We start from the raw sequence: 14,664 nt of genomic DNA on the forward strand, positions 1-14,664 counted from the left end.
ACTGCATCAGCCATAAAGCAATCCTCTTCTTCTGCTTCTTCTTTCTTCGTTACCCCTGGGGCCGATGCATAGACAGTAAAGTAAAGAGCATCTGCCCAAGGTATCAGAAATAAGAACATTTCCTTCCTTTAATCAGTGCTGTCAATGTGAGAAACAACAACATCCATCTTTGCAAGACAACTACTGCAGCTGTGGTCAGAAATGAGCCCTCTGGTGTCCCTAACTAAGGGAAAACCCCAATTCAGGAAAAACTCACACCATAAGCATTGGCAAACTGATAAAAAGATGCTATATGTGCTATAAATTAAGGAAAACCCTTTTCTAAGGAAATCCACATGTGCCAAGAAAAGCTTTTGTATACTAAATATATATGTGTATGTGTGCCTGTGTCTATAATTATACTTACATTGTGTGAATGCGTTTTTTTTTAGTTTTGATAATACTCTTAGCAATTACCTACATTCTTTTAGCAAATATCCCCATCATCTCACTTCAAAAGCCATGTATAGCAATTGTACTGCTCATCTCCAGGGGTTAAGCAATTACTGTATTTCTTCCACAACATGTTCTCTGAAAGAGAATGAAAGTTGATGATCTAGAGACAGCAAAGAGTACAGATGATCTAGAGAAAGTATGGAGCTTTGCCATGTTTAAAGGTCAATAAATGGCAGTGCAGGGACCTCTGAAAGTAAGAACATTTCATACCCCTTTACTTTATCTTTTGTTAAAAATTCAGGGTTGTGACAGCTCTTGGGCAAGTTAATGGTCAAACATCAGAACTTCAGATATAGTGCAGGTATATTAATAGAAAACTAACAAAGGATTAGCCAGCTCTGTTGCAAGCTCATACGCAGAGAAGAAAATTATATATATATATATATATATATATATATATATATATATATATATATATATATATATATATATATATATATATATATATATATATATATATATATATACTGTATATCTCACAATGATTTTTCTTACCTAAAAGGTATATGATTGCAATGAAGGAAATGCAGCAATATCAACTATAATGTGGTTTAACCTATTCATTCTTGAGGGATTTTTGCAATTTGCATTGTACTGCCTGAACCTTGGGAAGAGGAAAAGATGTTAGGAAAAGAAGTTAAAGCAAAAGTGAACCACCCCTTTAAGGGGACTGCCTACTTACCAGTCATCTGGTAATTGGAATAACAATAACAACTATAAAACAAGTTATAAAATAGTTTTTACCCATTACATTAACATATAAAATTTACATTTGAGCCAGGTATTGCCCCAGTACCTGATCTGTCTGCATAAAACAGACAATAATTGGCAAAAGCTAATGAGACCATGTACCATATCAAAGCAGGACATTCTCCTTAAATACAAAATAGTGATTTAGGAGATGGTAAACATACATACAGTAGGTATACTGTAAAATGACTTTGATTTTGGTCTGTTACAAATGTGATGTCTGATTGGAAGGTTTTCTTTGAGATTTTTCTGTGCAAAGCAGCACTCATGAGATTCCTGTATGTATTTTTAGTTGCTCAGCAATATCTTGTTCCTTTGGAATGCAATGAATTGCAATGTTCTATAAGTAAACTAATGAGGTCATGCGAGACATTAGAAATCCATTATATGTGCCTTCCCCACTATGACCAAACTGAACTAATGGCACCGGTACATATATTTAATAGGTTGATTTGACACTCATAGAAATAATCCAACCTTTCAAGGTCTTAGACTTACTTTAATAATGCAGCCTTGGAAGTCGGAAGCTCTTAGTGTATGTGATAGAATACCTTACATTTTTTGAACCATTAAGTAGTTTTGAAACACATATAATTTGATTCTTGCAGAGATCAACAAAACTACATTTGTATAAATAATCCAAGCATTAAAAGGTTTTCTATTTCAGCTTATCTGAGGGATATTCAATCTATTCAACTATTAAAATTATATTTATTATCCATTATTAATTAAAAATAATAAACAAAGGATGCCAGAAAAGGTATCCTTATTTTTTTATCTATTCAACTATTAGGTAAATGGTTCTGCCTTTCAATTCTTTTGTTCTACAGCACAGCAACCTTAAACATTAAACAGAGTTCAAAGCAATAGGACCAGAATAACACTGTGGTAGGTGTATAATCCAGGCCACTTTTTTGAAATAGGACTCACTATCTGTCTCGTATTAAAATAATAACGGGTAAATTGCAAAGCAGATGTCGTAAGATTTAAAAGCAATGAATTTTTATTTTAATTAATCATACACGGAGAATAGAAAAAGCAGCAAACCCTAGCAATAGATCTTTCCTCAAGTGCTTGTTTGCACGTACATGAGAGTATCAATGTTATCTCTGATTTTAATGAAATGATTACATATCGTGTGATAGCTAGCTAATGCTCTGCATACAATGGGCCTTCAGAGACACTGTTGAATAAAAACCTGTGTGCCAAGTAATAGTGTCCCACCCAGCCAAGGCTGCAGCAAATTGACTGCAACATATCTGTGATAAGATTTCCGGAGTTTCTTTGTAAATCCTACCAGTTCCTTTAGTCTAAAGAATTCCTGGGAAGATCATGTTGCAGCACTGGCAGTATTCTTGTAAATATGGGCAGTAGGTTCTGTGCAAAAAGCACGCTAGACCTGTCCATACTACCTACCTGAAAGCAAGATGTAAGGACAGGGCCCTGGCACAGAGGGATGTGGCTACTTGCTCCCACATTGCACAAAAAAATGACTTTGCACATTGCAGGGGGCATTGTGACTGTGCCAACAATGTTATATAAATGTCACTTGGTTCATTTGTTCCAATAATAATATCTTATTATCTGTATAGTACTAAGCATGGTATTGAGAAAGGTGGGTCCCAGTTTCCTGGCACAATCAGCAGAAGACACACCTACTGCTCATTTCAGCTCAGACACTAAGGGTAAGGTCACACTGGGAGATTCGGGGAGATTTAGTCGCCCAGTGACTAATGGCCTCTTCTTTTGGGCGACTAATCTCCCCAAACTGCTTCCCCATGTCTTCCACCTGCTAGAATGAAAAATAGCCTGCGGCATGGCACTCGCGGCGTTTCATTTTCTGAACTTCGAGCGACTTCGGAAAACAAAGCGGCGCGAGTGCCATGCCGCAGCAGCAGAAAAAAAAAAGATAAAAAGGTGCAGTGATTATGCAGTATAATCAATGGTGTAAATGTAACACATACCTCCCAACATTTTGGAAATAAAAAGAGGGATAAAAAAAGTTGTTGCACAAAATGTTTTGACCATGCCCATTTTTTGTACCAACCCCCCTTATTACCATGTTTATTTTATAAAATTTGACAGGTTATGGAAGTTTGATACATTTCTGTGGTTTTTTTTCAATTATTATAGTTTTGCTAATGAAGGTGAATTGCTCTTTAAAGGGGAACTCCACAAAAATATAACTTAAGCTTTTTAAAAAGAACACATAATTTTAAGCAACTTTGCAATATACATCAATTAAAAAATATTCAGATTTTTCATGATTTTTAATGGTTTGGAACAATTCCCTAAGCCTAGCCCTCTGCTCTCCTGCTGATCTGTCTGACTACTTTGCTTAGCTGGCTGACTGCCTGTATCCTCCAAACCATACAATTCCCAGCATATGTGATTTCAATAAGGAATGGAACATCCCAATGTAATGCATTGTGGGTTATGTAGTTCCTACATGCAGGGCCGCCATTAGAAATCACGGGGCCCCGTACAACAAAATTTTTGGGGCCCCCTGGGCCCCGCCCACACTGACGACCAAGCTCCACCCCATATCCCGCCCACATCGCAGTTAAAAGACCACACAGACATCAGCGCTAAAAAAGTAACCCCCCCCCCACACAAGTTGTAAAAAGCTATTGATGGTCAGGGCCCCCTTATAAAAAAAATTGGGGCCCCAAAAAAAAAAAATTAAAATTTTTTTTTTTTTAAAAACATTGGTGGCAGGGGCCCCCTGTTAAAAAAAACTTGGGGCCCCAACAAAAAAAAATTTAAAAAAAACTAAAAAATAAACAAACATTGGTGGCAGGGGCCCCCTTCTAAGTTAAAAACAAATTGGGGCCCCAAAAAAAAATTTGAAAAAAAATTAATTTTTTTTTGAAAAAAAAAAAAAACATTGGCGGCAGGGGCCCCCTTATAAGTTAAAAACAAATTGGGGCCCCAAAAAAAATTTGAAAAAAAATTAATTTTTTTTTGAAAAAAAAAAAAACATTGGCGGCAGGGGCCCCCTTATAAGTTAAAAACAAATTGGGGCCCCAAAAAAAAAATTTTTTGAAAAAAAAAATTTTTTGAAAAAAAAAAAAATGGTGGCAGGGGCCCCCTTACAAGTTAAAAACAAATTGGGGCCCCAAAAAAATTTAAAAAAAAAATAATTTTTTTTTGAAAAAAAAAAAAAAACTGGTGGCAGGGGCCCCCTTACAAGTTAAAAAAATTTGGGGCCACCAAAAAGAAAATTAATTTTTTTTTTAAAAAAAAAAACCCAAAAAAAAACAATGGTGGCAAGGGGCCCCTTACGAGTTAAAAAAAAAAATTGGGGCCCCAAAAACAAAAGTTTTAAAAAAAAGATTGGTGGCAGGGGCCTATAGAATATTAAAATAATACATTGGTGGCCAGGGGATTAAAAAAAAAAAAACACAAACTGGTGTTCAGTAGAATTGAACTCATGGCTTCAGTACTTCAACTTCGCCTCCTTTCGTGACTTCGGGTCTTTTCACCGCTTCAGGACTTCGGCTTCGGCTGTTTTCGTGACTTCGGGTCTTTGCGCTGCTTCAGGACTTCGGCTTCGGCTGTTTTCGTGACTTCGGGTCTTTTCGGCGCTTCGTGACTTCGGGACTTCGGCTTTTTCCGTGACTTCGGGTCTTTTCGTCGCATCGGCTTCGGCTTTTCGGCACTTCCGCATTCGGCACTGAAGAGGCAAGACGTACGGCTCGGGCGCTCGTAAGGGGGGCCCGGATCTTCAAAAAAATGCAGCGCCCGGGCCCGGTACGCTTGTCCCCCCTGTCCCCCCCTGATGGCGGCCCTGCCTACATGCTGCTGTAAGATGTTTAGTACAATTCGTAACATCAGTGTTTAGTCCCTCCTTCCCTGCCAGGATTTCAAATGATGCAGAAAGAGAAGAACTGTTAACCAGCTGGATTTCAGCATGGATTTCAGAAAATAGCATTTATTCATACTTTATGAAGAAACAGGTAACTGTGATGGATATATTAGGGGTTTCTGGGTTATGTGGGCCTCTTTATCAAATTTTGGTTTGGAATCAGGAGTTCCCCTTTAAGCTGTAAATCTAATTTCTCCCAAAAGGCCTGTTTATCTTAATTGTTACAATTACTTATTTGCTTATCTCAAAATTGTTACAAAAGTATCTTAGTGCTCATGGTTGCTGCTCTGGGCTCTCTGCCAAAAGCTAGAGACTTTGTATCTTTTTCTGGCTGTTCAGTGCAGGAGATGAAAGAAAAAGTCGGGACATTTCAGTACAAATGCAGGTCTGTGGGCTCAAAACCGGACAGTTGGTAGGTATGCACAGTGAATTTATGCGTATGAATCTTCACCAAATATTTCTGGTTTGCTTAAGGTTAAAGGAATAACAGAAAATAAAACTTTTCCTTGGGCTGTACTAACACACTTAGATGAGAACTTGTTAATGTTACTGTTTATTAGGACCAAAACAGGTTATAAGTGATTTCTGACAGAAGTTAAACTTCATTGTTTGATATCATAGATTAAACCAGTGGAGAACATGTACCAGACAAATTCTTTATAATGGACCCTAGTGAACACAGTCAAATGGTCTGGTCCCTCCCCAGTGCATTATGGGAGAGGTACAAGCTCTGTCAGTCTTCTGTTAATGAAAAAGTATAATCTTCATGTACACTGCTGTAGTTACTGTGTGTTGCACTGCAGATTAATTGATGTTTATAGTGAAGCCTTTCAGAGCACATGGTACATCCCAAGATGGCTGCTGTATGAGAAATCTGCCCACTCTAAGCAACACCCTGTTACCTGATTATGAGTTTCTCATCACACTACAAGGAGATTGTTTGTTATCTACAAATGTTTAATGTAATTTGTGTTATACTGCATACTCTATAAAAATCCTGTAATATTTTTCCAGGTATAATAATAACTGCCTGTTGTAATGTAGGTGGGCTGGTGGAGTTGCTGTGTACATGCTAGGAACAAGGCAGGCTCTCGCACACCCAATAAATAACAACGATATGCCTGGTGCACAGCGGTAGAGGTTCGGCAAGCCCCACAGCAGAGTACAGCAAAGGAACTCCAACAGCACACAGGACTGTAGGAAATCTTCAAAATTTATTTCAAAGCATATGATGCTTGACAAAGGGGTTTTACTCCCCGAAACGTTGCAGCGCACTCCGCTTTGAAATACATTTTGAAGATTTCCTACAGTCCTGTGTGCCGTTGGAGTTTCTTTGCTGTACTTGCTGTGTACATGACAGTGTGTTTCCCTGCTGTTTTACAGGTATGCTATATATATTTTTGTATACATGTACCTTGTTTTATGTTAATTTTGTTACCACTATATGCAAGACTGTATTTAGGTCCGATGCTGCCCTAGGCATTGGACCTAAATACACCCCTACGCACCGCAAGTGATGTCAGCGCATCGTGTGTGTGATGTCCGTGCACGGATGTTGCAGAAGTGGCGTCATGCACAGCACGGAAGTGATGTCTCTCCACCAACCAGCTGGCTCCCTACCCCTCACCCCCCAACTCTTTCACCAGATTTCCGTGGAATAGGCTGGACTTTTTTTTTAGGTTTAAAAAATACATTTATTATGTTATTAATATTAATATGGCCCTGACTATATGATCACTGTTCCAGTTATGTTAAAAACCCAGTGCATTAAGATCTATGGGAGAGGTGGGCTGAGTATTGCTGTGTACATGACAGTGGCAGTGTGTTTCTCTGCTGTTTTACAGGGCTCCAGCCAAGTGCACTCCAAATTTAAAAATGAGTTGAAAACCCAGAACAACTCCACTAAAGTCCATTTGTCAGCAGCTGTGTGTCTATGCAGCAGAGCCGGTCCAGACTGGCCAGGCGTCCTAGGCAACCTTCCCGGCTGCGGCGCATGGGCAGGTTGATGACGGAGTGCATTTGTGCGTTGATGTTGGTGCTCATGCGCTGAAGCGCCAATAGGTGTGCGCGCATGCGCAGAAGCACTAGAAGACGGGGAGAGAGAGAGCACCGGACAATGGGTAGGCGACAGAGCAGATACCCCAGATTTGCACCCTAGGCGCATGCCTACTTTGCCTAGGCCTTGTTCCGGCCCTGCTGTGTGAGGATCCAGTGCCTGCGCAGGCTGGTGTGACAAAACAGGTTACATAAATACCTGATCCACTAGTCAGATGGAGAAAAGTGTTTTGGGGCATTTATAAAAGTTGATATATGGACTTGGTAACACTGGTAACGTGCATCACTGGTGAATCGGGGTTGCCAATGTTGGCCTCTTTAAAATCCAGACAAGAGGACGGCCAATGGCATCAGTGGCAGATTGGTGACTTATGAGGACGAGGTCATGACAGGTGGAACATGGTTGGAGGAGCTGTAACATCATAGGTGTATATTTGCCAGATTTTTGTTTGGCTTTAACAATGCTAAAACCCAGACAGACAGTTGTAAAGGGACAGGTGAACACTATTTCAACTAAAGCTGGAAAATGAACATCTCTTCCTTTGCTACCGTGTTGAGGATTTTCATTGGGTATTGCAAAAAATTCAATGTCAATGTGAAATCTATGGTAACATTACTATTGCCTGTATAGTCCAAAATGTCAGTTCGCAAGTACTGAAGTCAACAAGTTATAATGGCTAGGTGTAGATGTAGTGAAAATCAAGCACCTTACCTTACTCTAAAAGCATGAAGGCTGACAGTGGAGATAAACGTGAAAATAACTGAGAGTTTATAGACCCAAGTGTAAAGCTCTGCCTGAAAATTATGGCAATAAAATCCACAGAGAGATTTATCTAGTTCTAACATTTTCATGGGTACCATTTCAAGTGTTACCAGAAGGTGGCACCAAGTTCCTAGTGTTTAGAATAAAAGGTAGCCATTAATCTTTAAACCATTTGTTTTATGTTAAGGAATACATTTTCATAGATGCTGCATTTACTATAGCGTATACAAAAACTGCATTGTTTCCTCTATTTATTAATCATTCCACCTTAAATTATTACAATGGCTAGAGAGAGTACCATGGGTCAAATCAAATAAAAATGTTAATTATTTGACTATAATGGACTCTATGGAAGATGCCTTCCAGTAATTTTGAGCTTTCTGGATAATGGGTCTGCAGATAACAGATACCATACTGTAGTATACAGTCCATTAATGTGTTGTATAAATGTGCATCTATGATTCCTGTCCTGCCCTTATGCTTCCACGCTGACAGAACACTGTTATCATATATCTATATTTTGGGCGGTTAATATCAGCTGCTATACTTTGTTTTGGAGGGACAGAAGCAATAGAAAAGGAGGAGGGGTATGTCTGTTTGTTAGGCAGGATTTAAAAGCTAATATAAAGGAGGAGGTGAATCAGGTGATGTTACAAAATGAGGCGGCTAAAGTCTTATGGGTGGAGTTCTTCACTGATTGTAAAGATACCAGCAAATTGATTAAAGGAGTATGTTATAGACCCCCCTAATGTAAGTGAAGATGAGGAGGCTAAGCTCCTAATGCAAACAGAAAAGGCTGCCAGTTTGGGGAAAGTAATGATAATAGGGGATTTTAATTACCCAAATATTGACTGGAGCAACAGTACTGCCAGGACAGTTAGGGTTGCCACCTTTAAAAAAATCTTTACCGGCAGGTGGAGGGGGCGGGGTTAAAAGGGCGGGCAGTGACGATAAAGGGGGCGGGCCATGACATGCTATTGGCTGGCCTGTTGTGCCGTCAAAGGGGGCGGAGCCAAATGCACGAATTTGGCAAGAAGCCCAGGAAAAAAGGTAAGTTTGGAGCAGGCTGGGGGCAGGCCACAGGCTTTTTTTAGGTGTATTACAAATTTACCGGCAGCTACATTGCCGGTAAATTTGTAATACCGGCCCTGGCCTTGGCTGGTGTTTTACCGGCTAGGCCGGTAAAATACCGGCCCGGTGGTAACACTAAGGACAGTTGATGGGAACAAGTTTATAAACATGTTGCATGACAATTTAATGTCTGGTGCAAAAAACTAATATAGACTGGGGCAACAAAAACCCTGAAAAGCAAATTTTAGCTCCATAAGGGCTGCCCTTCAGAGCATAGATTGGGGCATAATGTTTTCTGATAAAAACACAGAACAGAAACGGTTGTTGTCATTTAAAATGAGTGAATACTACAGAACGTATTTGTTATCTGCTGTTTGACCTGTGCCTTTTCTCCTTTTTCAGCTTTGAATGGCTTCCCCCATAGCTACACATTAGCTTCTTTAAATAAACTATAGTAGAGTATCTGAAGTATACTGTACATGTCAGTTGTACCAGTGCAGTAGAGCAGTTAATTGTTTGGTGTTACTGTTTTGAATCTCTGGAATAATGGCACTTGGGCGTTTGCTCTTTACTTTTGTCTACCACCTATACTGACCATACTGGCCTCCTCATTGCACTGACTCCTGTTGTATCTAACTATTGGACTTCGTTTTGCAATTCCCAGTATCTAGATTCCCCCATTGTCCACACTTCCTGATGGCGTTGGAGCCCTGAAAGAATCACTGGCCAGTGGTTTCCAATAGTGAGTATTGCTTCAGCTGTTGAACCAGTTGCTGCCCAGAACCTATGCCAGTTCTTGCCTTGCCCAGGCAACCTCATAAACTGCCTCCTCCATACTACAGTAAAAACCCAAGGCTTATAGGGCTTTAACAACCAATGTATTCTGCAGTCCAGAGTACTTTATATAATATCATGATGATGATGGATGTGACACAGGCATGGGCATTGCCACTTTTGAAAAACAATTGTATACTCTTGTGCTCAGAGCCAACCCCTAGAGATGCTCTGTAATGTAAATGCTCCTTACTTAGTGCCTACACATTGCTTACTCCTCATGAATAGCAGCATACAGTATATATACGTAGCACCACATTTATGTTGCACATATGTTACAAAGTGAAGTATACCATTAAAAAGCAAATAATGTGAGGTATATATTTTTTAAGCAGGCATTCAGAATGACTTGTTTACATACATCCTGCATTTAAAGGTTGGCCACTGTGTAACTTCTTCATAAAAAATTTTATTAGTCTTATTTACAAAAGTTTACTTTACTTTCATGCTTTGTAAGTGCCATTATGCCCACCCACCAAAACTGCTCTGATGAATCATGTATAAGTGCACCTCATGTATAAGCAGGAGCCAACACCCTAAGCTGTGGCAGTAATTCCAAGGTTCACCAAAGCAGGTTGTGGCTATGGGTGCAACAGATTGGCACCAAAAGAAACACATTATGTTGATGAATGCTGTTTTAATGACAGAAGTATCGCAGTCCCCACTTTTTAGCCACAACTTGCACCCATGTGCAGTTGCATTTTTTAATGCATAAGGGGCAGATGCAACTCATTGCATGGCCACAATGACACTGCATTACCAAAATCTCTAGCCCGTGCATACTTCTTTTTGACTTATTTTGTGACTGTAGCATTCCTCTGTTATTATGTGTATCTAAGAGAATTAAAACTGTGGGTTTTGGAGAGTTCCTGGACTATGTATAAGACGTTTTTAATAAGATTGTTACCATTTCATGAGCTATAGGAAGTCAGAAAGTGTACCAGCTAACCTCATTAGAGCATCATTAATTCCACATAATTTCATTTTAATGTTTCTGTTGATGAATATACTGCAATGTTATTTAAGTCACAATGAAAACATCTTGGCTATCGAGCAAATTTTCAATTTCCTTATCTGCCTTGAAGTTAGGTTAGCTGTAAGTTATTGTTTCCCTACATCCCAGTGTGAACCTTAATAGACCTCAGAAAAATCAGAATGAATTTCTTGTAGCTATAATGAGCTCATTTGCATGTAATTTAGCCTCTTTTTAAAACTCAGTTAATATCTCACTTAGAGATGAACAGCTATTTAGAGATCTAAGATTGAGAAGCTAAGGTCCAGGCTACATAAACTTCAACTTGGTTATTTCAAGCTATTCTACCTTCATTCTACCTGTCTCTTAACCACTTTGCTTTATAATACTGAATTCATCTAAGCTGAGACGTCGCCAATTGTTTTTTGTATTTCTTTAAAAACTACTTGTGCTTACAGGTACAGTTCAGTACAGCCTATCACACTGGTATTCTTAGGTGTCCCATATTAAAGAAAGTTTTTGGAAACTTTTATGAGCCATGTGGTTTGGATTTCTCATTTTGGTTCACTATTTCTTCTGTCTATGTGCATTTATTTACACATGGTGTCATGAAGACACATCACATGTTTTTGGCACCATTTATTTCTGGGCTATTTCGTGTATTTTTGTATACGTTTATGTATTTCACGTTTTAATTTGCTGTCCCTATCATATTGCCCCAGACATATTTAATATTTGTATTTGGGCTTAGAGCAAGCACCTTTATGGCTGATATAACCTGGCAAAGTAAGTGACCCAAAAGCCTACGGGGAATACATCATTAGGGGTACACATGTGAAAGCCAAGATTCCATCTGTGCTTCTGAGTAGTCAGACCAGCTATTGAGAAGGTAGATTTTGTGGATATCATCTTAGAGTGTGAGAGGCAAGAGTAAAGGCAGCAGTTTGCTGAGCAGTTTTGGCTTCTTCAAGGCAATTAGTGGGGGTCAACATAGGGATGGCACAGGTACCACAGAGACAGGGCAAGAGATAGGGAGACCCTTAAAACTTCTGGCGGGCAGCCCAGGTTTGTGTGCAGAAGGTCATGAGGGTCACTGAGGAAGAATCCATGGGGTTGATGTATCGGAACCATAGAGACAGGGTTGTAGGATGGTTCCATAATATCCCAATTACATAGCAGTTTCAATATAATTTGGTGGAATTGGTCAAATTAGCAAAAGTATGTGGCCCTGAACTGATTTAGCTGTGGGACTCAGTAATATCTAATTATGCCACTGCATAGAGGGTAGAGCAACTGGCAGATGAGCCTCAAGATATCGCTGTGTATCTGTCTCTAACTGTGCTGTTTTGCACAACTGAGGGTGTGAAGTCAGCTCTGTGTAATAATGTAGAGAGCACTAATTCATAAGGATGCTCTTAATAACTCCGTGTATAGTTGCAAGAAAAGTGTGGATCTTATTTTATTAAATGTGTAAATTCCACTTCATGTACCATGACACAATGGCCCCACAAGTATTCCATATATGTCTCTATATGTCTACATGCTTCCCTGATAGCTATTTGACAATCTTATTACCAACTTTTTATTTATAAGGGCCCCCTCCATATTTTTTATTAATTGGTTTTCATTTTCAGTAAGACCTTAAAGGGGCAGTATACCCCCTTTTCTATTTTAGTTCAATGAATAGGGTATGCGGTGGACTGCTGACTTTTTTTGATTGACATCGTACAAACCGAGGAGAATGTGGCTTTACTTTTAAATTCAGATTTTGCCCATATTACTTAATTAAAACAGTAGGCAAAATGTATGTTCAGTACAAACCCTATTCATTTAAAAAAGGGGGTAACTGTTCCTTTATGTTTCCACGTAGACAGATATATCAGCATTTGTAGTAGAATTTTGTGCATTTAATAGATATAACATTTAACTGGAAATAGCATTAAGACTTTAAGTGAGATCCAGTTACAAAACATCACAGCGGAGAGATTATTGATAGATTAAAGTTGGTTGGTACTTGTAATAGAGGCAGACAGGGGGGATTTTAATGGAGTGATATCGTTGGGTTATTTAGCAGTGCTCTAGTTTCAAAATAGTTTGTATTTTGAAAACATTGGGAAACTGTGCTGTGTATTCTTACCTAGGGTATCTAGAGTATTAATAAACTTTTCCATACCTTCAAAAACATTTTAATGGGCTTTTATATGCGGGCAGGATACAAAGTACCAGCGCTTTGTGCCCTGTCCAGCAAACTGAAACATTGCTGCAAGTCTTTGTTCAATAAATCAGCTCAGACATGTTGGCCCCCAATGAATACAGTACTGAATGTGTTTCTATGAGGGATGGGGTGAGGCACATAGACATGGCCCTCTCCCAGCCATTTCCATTTCATTACTTGTGGGGCATTCAGATAAGCAAGCTAGGGATCGTCGTTGGGTGCAACTGCATTGGGGCCCTGTACTTACCCACGCTTTTCCATGTAACATATCCAGACCACTGAAAAAAATGCTCCATTTTGTGCCCCATAGTGATCCAAGTAGATTATCCCTTTTATGTGTCTTCAACCACTTCATATGGAAGATATGAAATGGCTTATTTTTAAATCTGTAATACAAACTTGTAAAACAGATTTCTAAGCTACTGCTGATATGATAAAAAAAACTTTCTACTTCCCCCTGTTTGGTTGCCTAGAATCAAAGAATTCCAATGCCGAATCTGGAGGAACATAACTAAGCAGGTGATATTCAAGAAATTCTGTTGGGTGTGATGATGGAAAATAGTAAAAAAAAAGTCTACCTTGGGAGAATATGTGGGGAAATTGTGTTTTAGTGTCACTTTGCAAAAATACTGTTGGTAGGGGAAGTACAAATGGTAGCTGCATGAGAAAACATCATGGTGGCACATTTGTTTGCATAGTGTTAGACCTTAAGAAGTGATGATATTTATTGCGGAGGGAAGTAGAGCCATTGACTGCCTTGATTATGATGACTTCATAATGTAGCATACATACATTTCTCCTTGAATTCTGTTTGATTTTTTTCTCTATTACAAACAGCACAGCTGCAGCTCTTTTAGTTATTTCCTTCTCTAGTTTGTAGCTCCGCCCCATTTCCTTTCTGAGCTCTCTCGCCAACTGTGATGACCTCAAAGAGATGTCTACTGGGCATGCTCACTTCTTCTGCTTCTTTGAAAATCAATCAGGCATACTCTGCCCATTATAAAATTCTTTCTCGGGCTTGAGTTAATGGCCCTGATTGTAATTCAAAGTCAAAGCCTGCTAGAGACTGCTATGAGAGGGATAGTGAAGATTAACTTCATTATTTCAGAAATAGAACTGATTTTTTAACCGACAGTTTAACTGCCATAGATCATGGCATGTATGGTGTTTGTAGTAAAGTAACTGACTACCAAGTTCCATTAATTACTGTATATTATATATGTATTATATATACAGTTAGGTCCATAAATCTTTGGACAGAGACAACTTTTTTCTAATTTTGGTTCTGTACATTACCACGATGAATTTTAAATGAAACAACTCAGATGCAGTTGAACTGCAGACTTTCAGCTTTAATTCAGTGGGTTGAACAAAAAGATTGCATAAAAATGTGAGGAACTAAATCCTTTTTTAACACAATCACTTCATTTCAGGGGCTCAAAAGCAATTGGGCAAATTAAAAAACTGAAAATAAAATGTTCATTTCTAATACTTGGCTGAAAAACCTTTACTGGCAATGACAGCCTGAAGTCTTGAACTCATTGACATCAGCAGATTCTGGGTTTCCTCCTTTTTAATGCTCTGCCAGGCCTTTACTGCAGCGGCTTTTAGTTGCTGTTTTTTTGTGGGCCTTTCTGTCC

Source organism: Xenopus laevis, chromosome 7L (genome assembly GCF_017654675.1).
Source record: "Xenopus laevis strain J_2021 chromosome 7L, Xenopus_laevis_v10.1, whole genome shotgun sequence".
Classification (NCBI taxonomy): domain Eukaryota; kingdom Metazoa; phylum Chordata; class Amphibia; order Anura; family Pipidae; genus Xenopus; species Xenopus laevis.